At 32.4% G+C, this 12,478-nt stretch overlaps 1 protein-coding gene across 1 annotated transcript in view; it reads left to right on the top strand.

Moving 5' to 3' along the window:
- The window catches only part of ppfia2 (PTPRF interacting protein alpha 2), a 340,304-nt gene that overhangs the window by 6,469 nt on the left and 321,357 nt on the right, over window positions 1-12,478 (top strand). The gene's annotated exons all lie outside the window — the stretch shown is intronic.

Raw genomic sequence — 12,478 nt, 5'->3', positions numbered from 1 at the left:
AGGCCAGTCCATCACTGTATTATTAGAAATCTCACACACTCGGGCTACATTGCACAGTCTCTATTACTTTTTCATCATGGGGAAGTTGATTACTCCATAATGCTATGATATATATGAGTGTGTGTGTGTGTGTGTGTGTGTGTTTGGCTGAAGGCAGTGTTGTTGGCTCATGTACTTTGATTGTGGTTGTTTCTGGTTTAAAATCAATTTCATTGAGTGAGGTTTCTCAGCACGCCTGTAGCATTTTTTTCCTCTTGCATATTGACTTGCAGTGAGAAAAATGTTTATTAAATTGCTTTAATAGAGGTTTATCTCTCTACCCTCACTTTGCAATTAAAATATGCACAGTGTACATGTGCACCAGAAGCTAATGCTGAAGAGTTTTGCATGTATGATAGTAAGGATGTAGAAAACCAAGTAATCGCATCTGCAAGCAAATGATGAAGAAGCTTTCTCAGAACTCTTACGTTTTCTGAGCTGGTTAAAATGCCACAATGTAAAATATAAATCTATCAAACTATATAAATATTTGTGTATTTTTATAATTAAAGCTGAAAATTTAACAGGATTGATGTTTAGTTTTATCACGTAGATCTGAGTATTATCAGCATAGCTGTGGTAGGAGATTTGGTTCTTTCTCATCATTTGGCTGAGTGGGAGCATATAAAGGTTGTATCATTTTTATGACACTTTCATTATTATCTTTATTCAATTGTTATCCATTAGTGTCTCAGTGGTTTTACTATGTGTAATTGGATATTTTTAATTATGTTTATATGTGATAATTTCAATATTTCAGATTTAGTTTGCCATTTTAAAAACTGGTGGGTGACAACAGATACAAATTAGCCATTGGGGCTATATTAGGTTTATTTACAGTATTATACAGTTGAATAATGAGCACTGTTCCTGTTAGATATAAAATAAAAAGTCCAAATGTATAATACAGAGTAACTTAATAGCATATTCTTACAGCACAAACAGCACATTTCTCATAAATAGAATCGAGTCTGTACAACATGTGCTCTAATCTCACAGTAATCTGATGTAAACAATGCACCAAACAAACAAAAAAAAAAAGACGCATAGGCACTCAAGACAGAAATGACCTCCATTTGAGTCAGTTAATAGCGTTTAAGCATCCCATCTGTGCCGTTGCTCTTGTTTACGCGCACACAGCTTTTTTTTTAGTGGTCAAATTAACCTTGGAAGATGGATTTCAACATGTGCATTCATTTACAGGAATCTCACACTGTTTCCAACATAACTACCAGTGAAAACTAGAAGATTCCTGTTATGCATCGCTGCATGTTTAAATGGGAATCAATGCAAAGACGTGTATCAATGTGAAGACTAATACTCTAGCGATTAACTATTCATGAGTGTCATTAAGCCACTGACAGAATGTGCACTGATCGTCAGTTTGAATATATGTTGCCATGGTGAGGTGATTAAAATGTATGGAATATATGGAGGTGGATGAATAATGAATGCAGTGTGTGTGTTAGCCGTTTGATATTAATGAGTCACAGTTTGTCTCTGGTTACTGGTTCGTAGCAGCACTGACATAAGGTTTATAAACATTGTGATTGGCTTTTCCTATAGGAAATAGAAGTGCGTGTGTGTACGACCATAAAAGACGAGTAGTGTTATAGGAAAGCTTTGAATTAGACTTTGGTTCTGTGTAAATTAGGGCCATGACTTGGGGAAAAATATCATAATTCATTATGTTAATAGATGTAAAAAGACACAAAATTATGCCATCACTTTTGGTTAGTTCTGAAATGCTGAACATGAATTAAGACATCAGAATATTTTCATACTCAAGGTTCTTCCTGGTTTAAAATGATGTAACTCATTTGCAAATAGTTTTTGCCGCTTTAAAACAACAGCACATTTTGTATTATTCGTGTACCCTTATTAAGTTAAACATTATTTAATATTTTTAAGACTACATTAAATGTAACTGAATAGATAACTAGATCATCTGTTCATTTACTGTAGTGTCAGATTATATGAAAAACTGTATCGGTAAAGATGAGATGCAATCATTTACAGACTCAACTGAATAAACCTGAATCTCATAGACATTCTTCAACTCTGTCTGAGAAAGGCAAAGGGTGTCACCACAGTATATGTTCTCTATACAGTCATTTCAGTGAGTTGCACTGTGATTACTGAGGAAATGAGACCACAAATATTACAATTACATGAGAAATAATAACAAATGTTTATGTTTCAATAGCAACATTACTGTTCAACAATTTGTTTTGTAATAGAAATACATAAGTGCATCTATCTTTGACTATTTAGTCACCAATATTAGTACTTATAGACTTATAGAGGCCTCCATCTATCTATTGATTTATTTGCTTATTGTCTTATTTTTACTAATTGCTATAATTTCTATAACCTATTGCACATTTTTTGTAAAACTTGCCTTTGATTATGTCTGTAAAAGCACATCGTACATTCATTTTAATAACCTTAAATAACATGTTGCATAAGAAAAAAGAAATAAATGACATCTCTAAGCATAATTGTTTTCATAGAGATGTATTCATACAATAAAAAATAAACAGACTTGAATAATGAATAACATAATTATTAACTGCACATTTAGCAAATGTTCCCCTCTAGTCTTGATGACAAGCAAGTCTTTGAACAAGACTGAATGGGTTTTTTGAGGATTTCACCTAAAATATCTTAATTAGTGTTCTGAAGATAAATGAAGCTCTCAGAGAATAAGTTAATAATAAAAAAAACAACCATAGAAAAATGTGTTTAATATAACAGTAGTTAATTAATGCTTAACATTTTTGTGTATGTATAGTAATTGTGAGCGAATTGGTTAACTCTTCCTAATAGTTTTTTTTGTCAGGATCAATGTTATAGAGTACACTTCTTATTCCAAAATCTACCATGTTAGCTAAATACAAACTTTTTAAGATGATTAATCCTTCAGTTTCAATGTATATTTGGAATCACAAGGAATCCAGACTTCTTTGTTTAAATGAAACAAATGGGATTTGGTGGGGTTTCTCTACCCAATTTCTAACTCTGGTTTTGGACAGGACAAATTAAGCACATGATAAATTAGTTCATTTACATACTGGATTTACACTGGGTAGGGATTAAATATGCAAGATGTTCTCCTAGACTATTATGTTCCCTACCATTTATCCATAAAGTACAAACTTTATGTACAGTGCTCAGTGTATTGTACACCCCTCACAAATCTGTCTTTTAAATTGATATTTTTAATAGGAAGCTGTATCATATTTTATTTGTGCATATACATTAGACTAAAGCTAAATCTGGAGCTTATCTAACATAATAACCTACAATAACGGTCTAAAAACTAGTACAGCCAAATTTATGTTATAGAAAAACAATAAATACAAATTAAATAAAAGGAAAAATCAAGAGAAGCAAAAAATTGTTGAAATTTTTTAGGTTGTAATTTTCTTTCAATATTTAGCTTGAATTTAATTGCCCTATTTTTTCTATTTCTGAATATGTTTGGCGACTTAAATATTATTTGAATAAATTAATCTTTGTTTAAATGCATCAAAATACATTGCCTAAATTCACTGAGAAATGGATACAAATATTCATTATCAAAATGAGAAGTACTCAATTTTGCTGAGCACTGCACAAAGTTTTCTTATATTATAGAACTATAGCTTTTTTTTATCAAAGAAAAAAAACATTTAACTATCAGACAACTGATAGAAATCAAGCAGTCAGTCCCTGCTACAAACATATCTCAAGTGATGCTCAAGCACCAGTCATTTTATCCTCTGATTTGATTTTTTTTTTGGATAGCATTTTATGTACATAGGCTTGTAGTTTAAATTTAAATATGGCACATTATCACTTCTCAATCGCATCTGAGGAGGAGTGTATTTAGCAGTAGTAATTTTGCACGATCCCTCAAGATGCAATTGCTCAGTAGAGCAACATTGATGTCTACCAGATCTGCCTTCAGTGGTGATGGCCACATAAAGACACCCAAGCTACTAATATTTCACCAAGTTTTTGAGAGCAGAACATGCAGAGAGTGACTTATTGGTGATTCTTGGAGGAATGGGGTTTGACTGTGGTAAAGTCGAAAATAGGTGTCTCTTAAGAAGACGCATGAGCACACGTCAACTCAGTTTGATTAGTACATCACCAATTTTAATTAGGCAATTTCCATTCTCTGGTTGAGAACCACTGACCATTTCGAGTTTACTATGAAAAAAAGCGAATTGTACTTTAAAGCAGGTCTATTTGACAAAAGTGTGATTTATTAGGTCAATTTTTGTTCAGATCAGTAACAGTCTAAATTTAAAACATGTTCAGTTCATCTACAAGCAGTTTTGTTTTCGGCTTGAAATTCATTTCAGTTCTATGTTTGGATCTCATCTGATGGATGTTGTCAGTTATTGGGGTGATTTTAGTAAATTTGTAAAAGTTACAGGAACAGTATTTAATGGGATTGCACAATACTGGCAAAAACTCACATTGTGATTTTTAGATTTTCTGCAATATACAGATTAGGTCAAATTTATTAGCTCTCCAGTTACATTTTAATTACTTTATATTTTTCCTTCAATTTCTGTTTAATGGAAAAGTTTTTTCTCAACACATCTCTAAACTTTATAGTTTTATCTCTGCCATTATAATAGTGCATAATATTTTCCTACATATTTTTCAAGACACTAATATTTAGCTTAAATTGCAATTTAACTGTAAAGGGTTAATAATATTGACCTTAAAATGGGTAAAAAAATGAAAACAAAAACTGCTTTATGAATTAAACAAATGACTTTTCCAAAGTTTACTGTAAAAAAAATTCTTAATCTGTTGAGAAAAACAGTATTTAAAAAATAGTAAATATTGCACATAATATTGAGTATTCCTAATATTTTCCTTCAACTGTATATTGCAATATGAATACCATTTCACCAGATGACTTGAATATCTCTATTTTAAAAAGACATACTTTTACATAAATCGGGATGATTTTGTAGGGGAACATATCTCCATAAAATGTAATAAATTACAATCAAAGATAAATACAAAAGATCAAATATACACTGAAAAAAGTGTTGCATGCAGAACTGTTGCAAACAATTTATTTGTGTTGAATTTAAACAATCAAATTAAGTTGAATAATGTTCAACCTAATTTGTTTGTTTAAATTTAACACAAATAAATTGTTTACAACCACTTAACGTAAAAAAATTGAGTAAATTCAAGGAATCGTCTCTGAATTATTTTTTTCAGTGTACAGAAGAAATATGCAGTGCTTTATAGTTTTCTGAGCAGTATTCAGATTTAGAATTAGAATAATCAAATGTAAAACAGAACTGTATAATCTTCAATTCAACTTTAAACTACAAACCTTATGATTTCCTGAGGCCAAATGATTTACATTCACTTGAAACTCTCACAGAGGTTAAAGGCCTTAAAAAATAATCAACTATTATACCAACTCAAATTCAGATCCGTACAATCTAACTATTGCAGATTCACATATTGCGATAACAATGCTGAAACTATATTTTGTGCAGCCCTATAGTAATGTTTTCCCTCATGCTTTGATGTGTTTGTTGTGTTTCTAAATCAGACAGTATTTCATGCTTTGATGTCCACAAATTCAGCTTACGCTCTCTTTTGGTGACACATCTCATGTCGCTGTCAGCGTCTTGTTTCATAATCACTCATTCAGCATGTGTTATCATCCTCTGCTGCACGTTCTTACCTTGAGGTGACACTTGTTCTGTACCTTCAGAATAGGCCTCTTATATAACCCATCATTTCCGCAAAGCAGAGCGCGCACTGCTCCTGCCCAGCAGGGGGAGCAACACCTGGAGGGCCTGAATTTGCAGATGTACAATTGAGCTGCTGCCACATGAGTGTGTACTGTAGATATCTATGCCAGGCAGAGTGCTCTGCCCTGGGCTTCAGTACCCACTCCTGCCCATCTGGGGACACTGACAGACCACCACAACATCACTGCACACACGCCGATGGTCATGTTCAGCAAATTTGTCCACTCAGACGTTTCAGAATAATAACATACCTGATGTACTACGTGAAATACACTGGCTTGAACAACTCAGTAACACTTTTTTTAGTGTCTTTCTTACCCATGTATATTTTATAGTAATTACAGCCAATTATAAATAGTTATATACAATTAATCCTTAATAAACCCTTCATTTTAACTCTATGTAGAAAGTACATGCAGTTAAATAATGTTGATCAGTACTCAAATGTGTAGTTACACTGTAACAACAAGGACACCTTAAAATAAAATGTAACCCATCTCATTTACTTACATATATTTTTTTAGGTGTGGGTATACATAAAACAAAATTGTAAGAGTATAAAAAATATATATATATATATATTACATCAAATTATTTAAGTACTTTGATTTTAATGTTTATAAGTGCACACCCTAAATATGACAGCTTTAAACATGTATTTTATTTTAATAAATATTTTTCACACTGCTGTTGAGCTCTATCAGTTTGAAAACCATTGCCCTCGAAGTCAACACAGAAAATGACTTATTACTCAAGGCACACAGTAAAGCTGTCGTCAATAACATGCTGCCAGAATTGATCATCTCTGCTATATAGATTGAAGTTGTCACATCACCTCCATGTCACCTGTAAAACATATTGTCTTTGTATTGTACTGTATATATAGGAATCCCATGTAAGCTTCACTGTGATGTCGGGGTGCTTCAGTGTTTAAAAAACTACACAGCAACCACACCCATACAGACGACTATATATATATATATATATATATATATATATATATATATATATATATATATATATATATATATATATATATATATATATATATATATATATATGTATATATATATATATTTAAAAGAAGGAATATGAGTGTTTTTCTCTAGAATAAAAAGACTGACTCTGCTATTGCAGAGATTAAAATTCCTGCTCACTACAATGTTTCTATGGACACTTTTGGCCATGTGGATGAAGTCTTAAACATTTTAATAGTGTTATTGAACAGTGTCTGGTAGTGGGTATGCATTTTAGGATTTATTTATTTATTTATATTTATTTATTTATTTTGTTTGTTAAATTTTTTTAAAGGATCATTTAATGAAATAATTGCAATTTCCACCATATATAACTACCACACACACACACACACAAACACACACACACACACACACACACACACACACACACACACACACACACACACAAATGTTTAACCACATTTTTTTTGTTTGTGTTTTGAAATCATGATGGTGGAAATTAAACTGCATTTCTTGTCCTTTATATCTAGATAAGGCTAATTTCATAGTTACCATATTATTTACTATTTGCCTTTTAACAACAGTCATGAAAGGCAGCATCTCAGGAGCCACAATCTGGTGGTCTTCCCTTTCAGTTAGAGATAGCTACGGGGGTGCTCCAGGGCTCAGTTTTAGGACCACTTGTCCTTTTTTCTAAACATGCCATCATATATAGGATCTGTCGTTCAGAAACTTGACTTTTTAAATCACAGCTATCCAATTGACACTCAACTCTACTTTCATTCTGGCCTGATGTTCAGACTACAGCCAATCGCATCTCAATATATCTGACAGACATTTTTTGCTAAATAAAGGTCCGTCTATTTCAACTCAAACTTGAAATTTGAACTCAAACTCAGACAAGACAGATTCTGGTGGTTTCACTCAGTTCAGCACTTGATCATAACTTCTCCATCCAACTCGGAAATCAAACCATATCTCCATCTAGGAAAAATAGGAATCTTTTAGTTATTGACGATCAGCTGAACATCACAGACCACATTATAAAACTACTCAGTCTAACCCTATAAAGCTTTCTAATTAGATATTAGAAAGTTCAAGCCCTTTCTAATATCGAAAGTTCAATCCTACACTCAACACACATTTTAGTAAAACGGAAGAGCCCAAGAGTAAAATTCATTTTGAACCAATTAAGTCAAACACCTTTCACCTGAATTTCCTTGTGAATTAAACTTGACTTGAAAATGGTTTACTTAATCTCAATCACTTAATTTTCTTTTATTTATTGCAGAGATGATTAATTTTATGCAACTTTGTACTTATAAATAGCATTAGGCCACTACATGAAAGGTAACATCAAAAAAGGGGCACTTTAAAATGTGAGAATAGATACTGTATTTTATTCATGTTTGCTTCTCCTTCTAGCAAAAACTCACTTACTGGCTATAACTCACTTGCACTCTTCTTCATCCTGACTAGATACAGACCTTCGCCTGTATTCAAACAGAAATTATGTGACAGATCAGTGATGAATGGGATCGGGAGGACTTTCCCCGTCCTTGTTTGCCAGCATCTGGCCACACTCCAAGGGACTCAGAGCTCAGAGGGTCTCTGTACAGCTCAGGTGGATTACTGTAAATCAATAGCAGAATTGATGGGGTTCCAAGCTTCGGCCTTAGCCTGACAAAGAAAAATACACTTGTGAATAACGATTAAAAAACGCTAACAATACCTTTGTGACAGATCAACTACTTTCAGGGTAGCTCTTTCACTCTCTCTTTCTGAGTGCATTTTATGGACCTGGGAGTTTTCTTCATCAGTGCTCACCTTACATACAGTCTGTTTAGTGCTCTTTTCTTTAAGTCTAGACTAGTGGTGCTGTATAGTGCTCATGGACACCTTCAACGTTTCTGCCTTTATGCTGAGTCTGTAAGCTTTGTTCGAAATCTGTTGCCTAGCAACTCGTTCTTGCTTGGTTTAATGTTCTGCTGCCTCAACAGTGTACAGTCATGTCTGTGCACTTTGCCTATGTAACATGTCTATGTAATTTTCCTCTGGATCAATAGTCTTTAGTCTGATAGCCATGTTAATAAGGCTGGAGTGACATCACTGTCATCATTTTTCTTGTTTTGCATTATTGAACATGTTAGTCCCGCTTCTGAAAGGGCAAACATTTTAATGAAATGCATTTTAATGCAGACTAATGAATATAAAGGAAACATGTTTCGTTCCATGATTTTTTTTGTCATTTTATATATTTCCTATCTGTCCTTCTGTCCATTTATCTTGTCAGTAGCCATACCTCCATCCACCTATTATAATGTGCATTTTGAAAAGAAATAGCATAACAATTCTTAATGTAAACACCAATGTGTGCATCAATTTTGTGCAGATATTTCATTATATAAGAAAAAGGCCCATAGTGGCTACTCCTTCCACAGTAAATTCCATTTTTCTGTTTGATATTTGCTACCACATTATCAGGAAGTAAACATTTTGTTCTCTTTTGCTCAGTGTATAGATGTTTTCTAGAAAATTAAATCATACAGATGTTGTATAGATGCTCATTGTATAAATGCTTTATGCAATATTTTAGTTTTGCATCTTTGGAAGAAAACATTACGTCTCATTTTTTCCCCTTTGTTCTATAATTCTATCAGGCTCTCGGTCATTGCAACTGTCATTCTATTAACTTTTATTGCATTGTTCAGTATGTCTGTCATATTTTCTGTCTGTTCCTTGTTTTATGTGTCAGTTGTTCTGCCAATCTACTGTCAGTTTTACGTTCGTTTTATTTTTTGTTCTGTCTACAGCTTGTTTTGTCTGCAGTATCAGTCTATCTATCAATCGGTCATTATACAGTATCATTATTGTTTGTTCTGCCTATCATTTGTTTAATCTAATGTTGCTTTTGTGTATTATTTGTTCTTTCTTTTGTTCTGCCATTCTAAATGTCATTCTTTTGTTCAGTCTGTCGTTTATTCTATAATTTGTTCAATCAATCATTTCATCAACTACAGTATCATTCTGTTGACAGACTGATTGATAGAGTAGTTGTTCTTTGTCAGTCATTCTATCTTTTGTTCTGTCATTCTATTTATTATACTTTGATTGTTATAATTGTAGATCCATTAATCTGTTGATCATTTTATATATTGATGGTTCTGTCTGCTGTTTGTTCTACTGTATCTACTGTGTCACCCATGATGAAACTGGGAAAATATCATGTGGCTGGATAGTACATATGCATATATACACTGAATGTAGTTAAAGTGAATGAATGATCATGGCAGGTGCATCAGATGCTTTATTCTGATTAGGTGGTGAGTTGTGCAGGTGTTGAGCTGGTGGGTGTGTGTGCGGTAAACAACAGGTTGTGCAGTGTAGAGAGAGCAGTGGCTGTAAACCCTCTGCAGAAAGCTATTCTGAGCCTCATTCTCCTGTAGGTCCCCACATCCACTGCAATTTCAGTGTGAACTGATACAATGCATCACACTGGCCCTACAGTCTCCTGTTCTTGCTTTGCTTTTTTGGCTCTTTCATAGATATGCTATTGTAGGAGAGGAAAATCCCCACACGACCATTGCTATGCTTATCTTTAATCAGCATCTACTCACGACTTGAACTGTAGTTTATAAAAACCATATCAAATTGTATCTTTTTTCTGATGTTTTTCTTCTGTAGCTGTTTGATTGTTTTATATATCCTAGAATTTGGGGATTCATTCATTTTTCTAAGATACGTATTGCTAGTTATGTTGGTCATTCTTTTTGAAAACTCCTAATTTATTTGAAATACACTCATAATTTGACCAGAACACCACAACACTGACACCATACATGACCACAGGAAACCAAGGCATAGTGTTTTACAACCTTTTGTGCTTTTTAACTCGTATTTAAACAGATAAACTGCATGAATAAGATCAATCAGTATCAATTAGACTTAAAAGTATTAGTTTACCAAAAAATTTAAATTACTCGCCCTCATTTTGTTTCTATCCCCTTGAGATTTGTTCATCTTCAGAACAAAAAATATATTTTGGATGAAATTCTAAAGCTCTCTCATTCTCCATAGACAGCAATAGTCCTGAGACATTCAGACAAAGTTCAGAAAAGGAACCAAAAACTACTTTGTTCACCCATGTTATCTATATTTTCATCCTGACAACCATCAGGTAAAATTTTGATTGGACAAGCACCATCCACTATAAAAATAATAATAATAAAGTATTGTTTGTGGTATTTGTAATAAAGATAAAGTAAAACATATGTATTTTACTAAATCTAAATTGTAATAATTTATAGCACTAAATACAAAAGCCAACTACCTGTAACTGAAAGGAATATTTGAATTAATTTAATGAACACAGGTTTACACTTTTTTTATAACTTTTATTTTTGTTTAGTTTATTTTAACAATAATACAGAACAACAATTCAACAGGAAAATAAATGCTAACATATATCATTACATACATACACACATACACATATCAATATGCACATAATTACCTATACTATATATATACTGTATATATATATATATATATATATATATATATATATATATATATATATATATATATATATATATATATATTTAAACATGTAAAAAGAGTTTAAAAAAAAAGAAATATATAAAAAGAAAAAAGCCAAATGCATAAGATTGCTATGTCTCTTCTAATTACCATTCACTTAATTGGGGATGTCTTAATATATCCAACCCTTCCTGAAAATATCCGCTTTTCATCCTTGACAAAAATGTCAGTTTTTCCATTACATGAATTTCTTCAATTATCTCAAACCACTGCTTATGTTTCAACATTGAGTCTTTAAGCCGGTTCCTTGTTCTAGTCTTTTTGCATGCCATAAGAAGAATCTTACACAAATATTGGTCACCTCTGGGGACAGTGTCCTTAATATCTCCTATAAACAAAACTAGTCCAGTCCTAAAAACTCTATATCCAAACACCTCAGAAATAACAATCTCCACATCATCTTAAACTGTTAAATTATTCCACTGGTCCAGAAGGTATTGGTTATGATCTGCTTCTGCCTGTCCACACTGCCTCCATCACATGTTGTCGAGAGGTTTGTTTGCTTTTAATCTTAGTTTGCTTTTAATCTTTTTAATCTTAATCTTACAGAAGCATATAAGGCATTTCCAAGAAAATGTCCTCCAAACTTGTGAACTATAGTTTGGTGTATTTTTTTCACATATCATACCAGTCTTCTATAATTTTAATCTTTAATTCTTTATCCTAGTTTACTTTTGCATATAGTGTACCCATCAACACCACATAAACAGAGGAGATTAACTTTGGTATCTTGTAGTTATAGGCATTCATCATCATTTCAGTGAGTGATGAATGATCATTTCATTTCCGTTTTTTTATTATAATAATCTCTTAGCTGCAGATATCTTAAAATAAAATCTTGATTGGTAAGCCCAAACTTATCCTTTAAATTTAGAAACTTTTCCATTTCTCCTTTAATTACACAGCACAGTGGTGTTATTCCCTTCTCCCTCCAACATTTAAATGTTGAATCCTCCTTGCCAAGCAGGTATACACATTTAAAGAACATTTATTGTAAATTTAATACAGATAAAAATTTTACACATTTAATGAATATAAGTATTAATACCAACATAAATATTAATTGAAGCTATTGTG

This window comes from Danio rerio, chromosome 4 (assembly GCF_049306965.1).
Source record: "Danio rerio strain Tuebingen ecotype United States chromosome 4, GRCz12tu, whole genome shotgun sequence".
In the NCBI taxonomy this organism is placed as follows: domain Eukaryota; kingdom Metazoa; phylum Chordata; class Actinopteri; order Cypriniformes; family Danionidae; genus Danio; species Danio rerio.
Note: the sequence above shows the minus strand (reverse complement) of the source record. Positions and strands in the feature narration are given on the sequence as shown.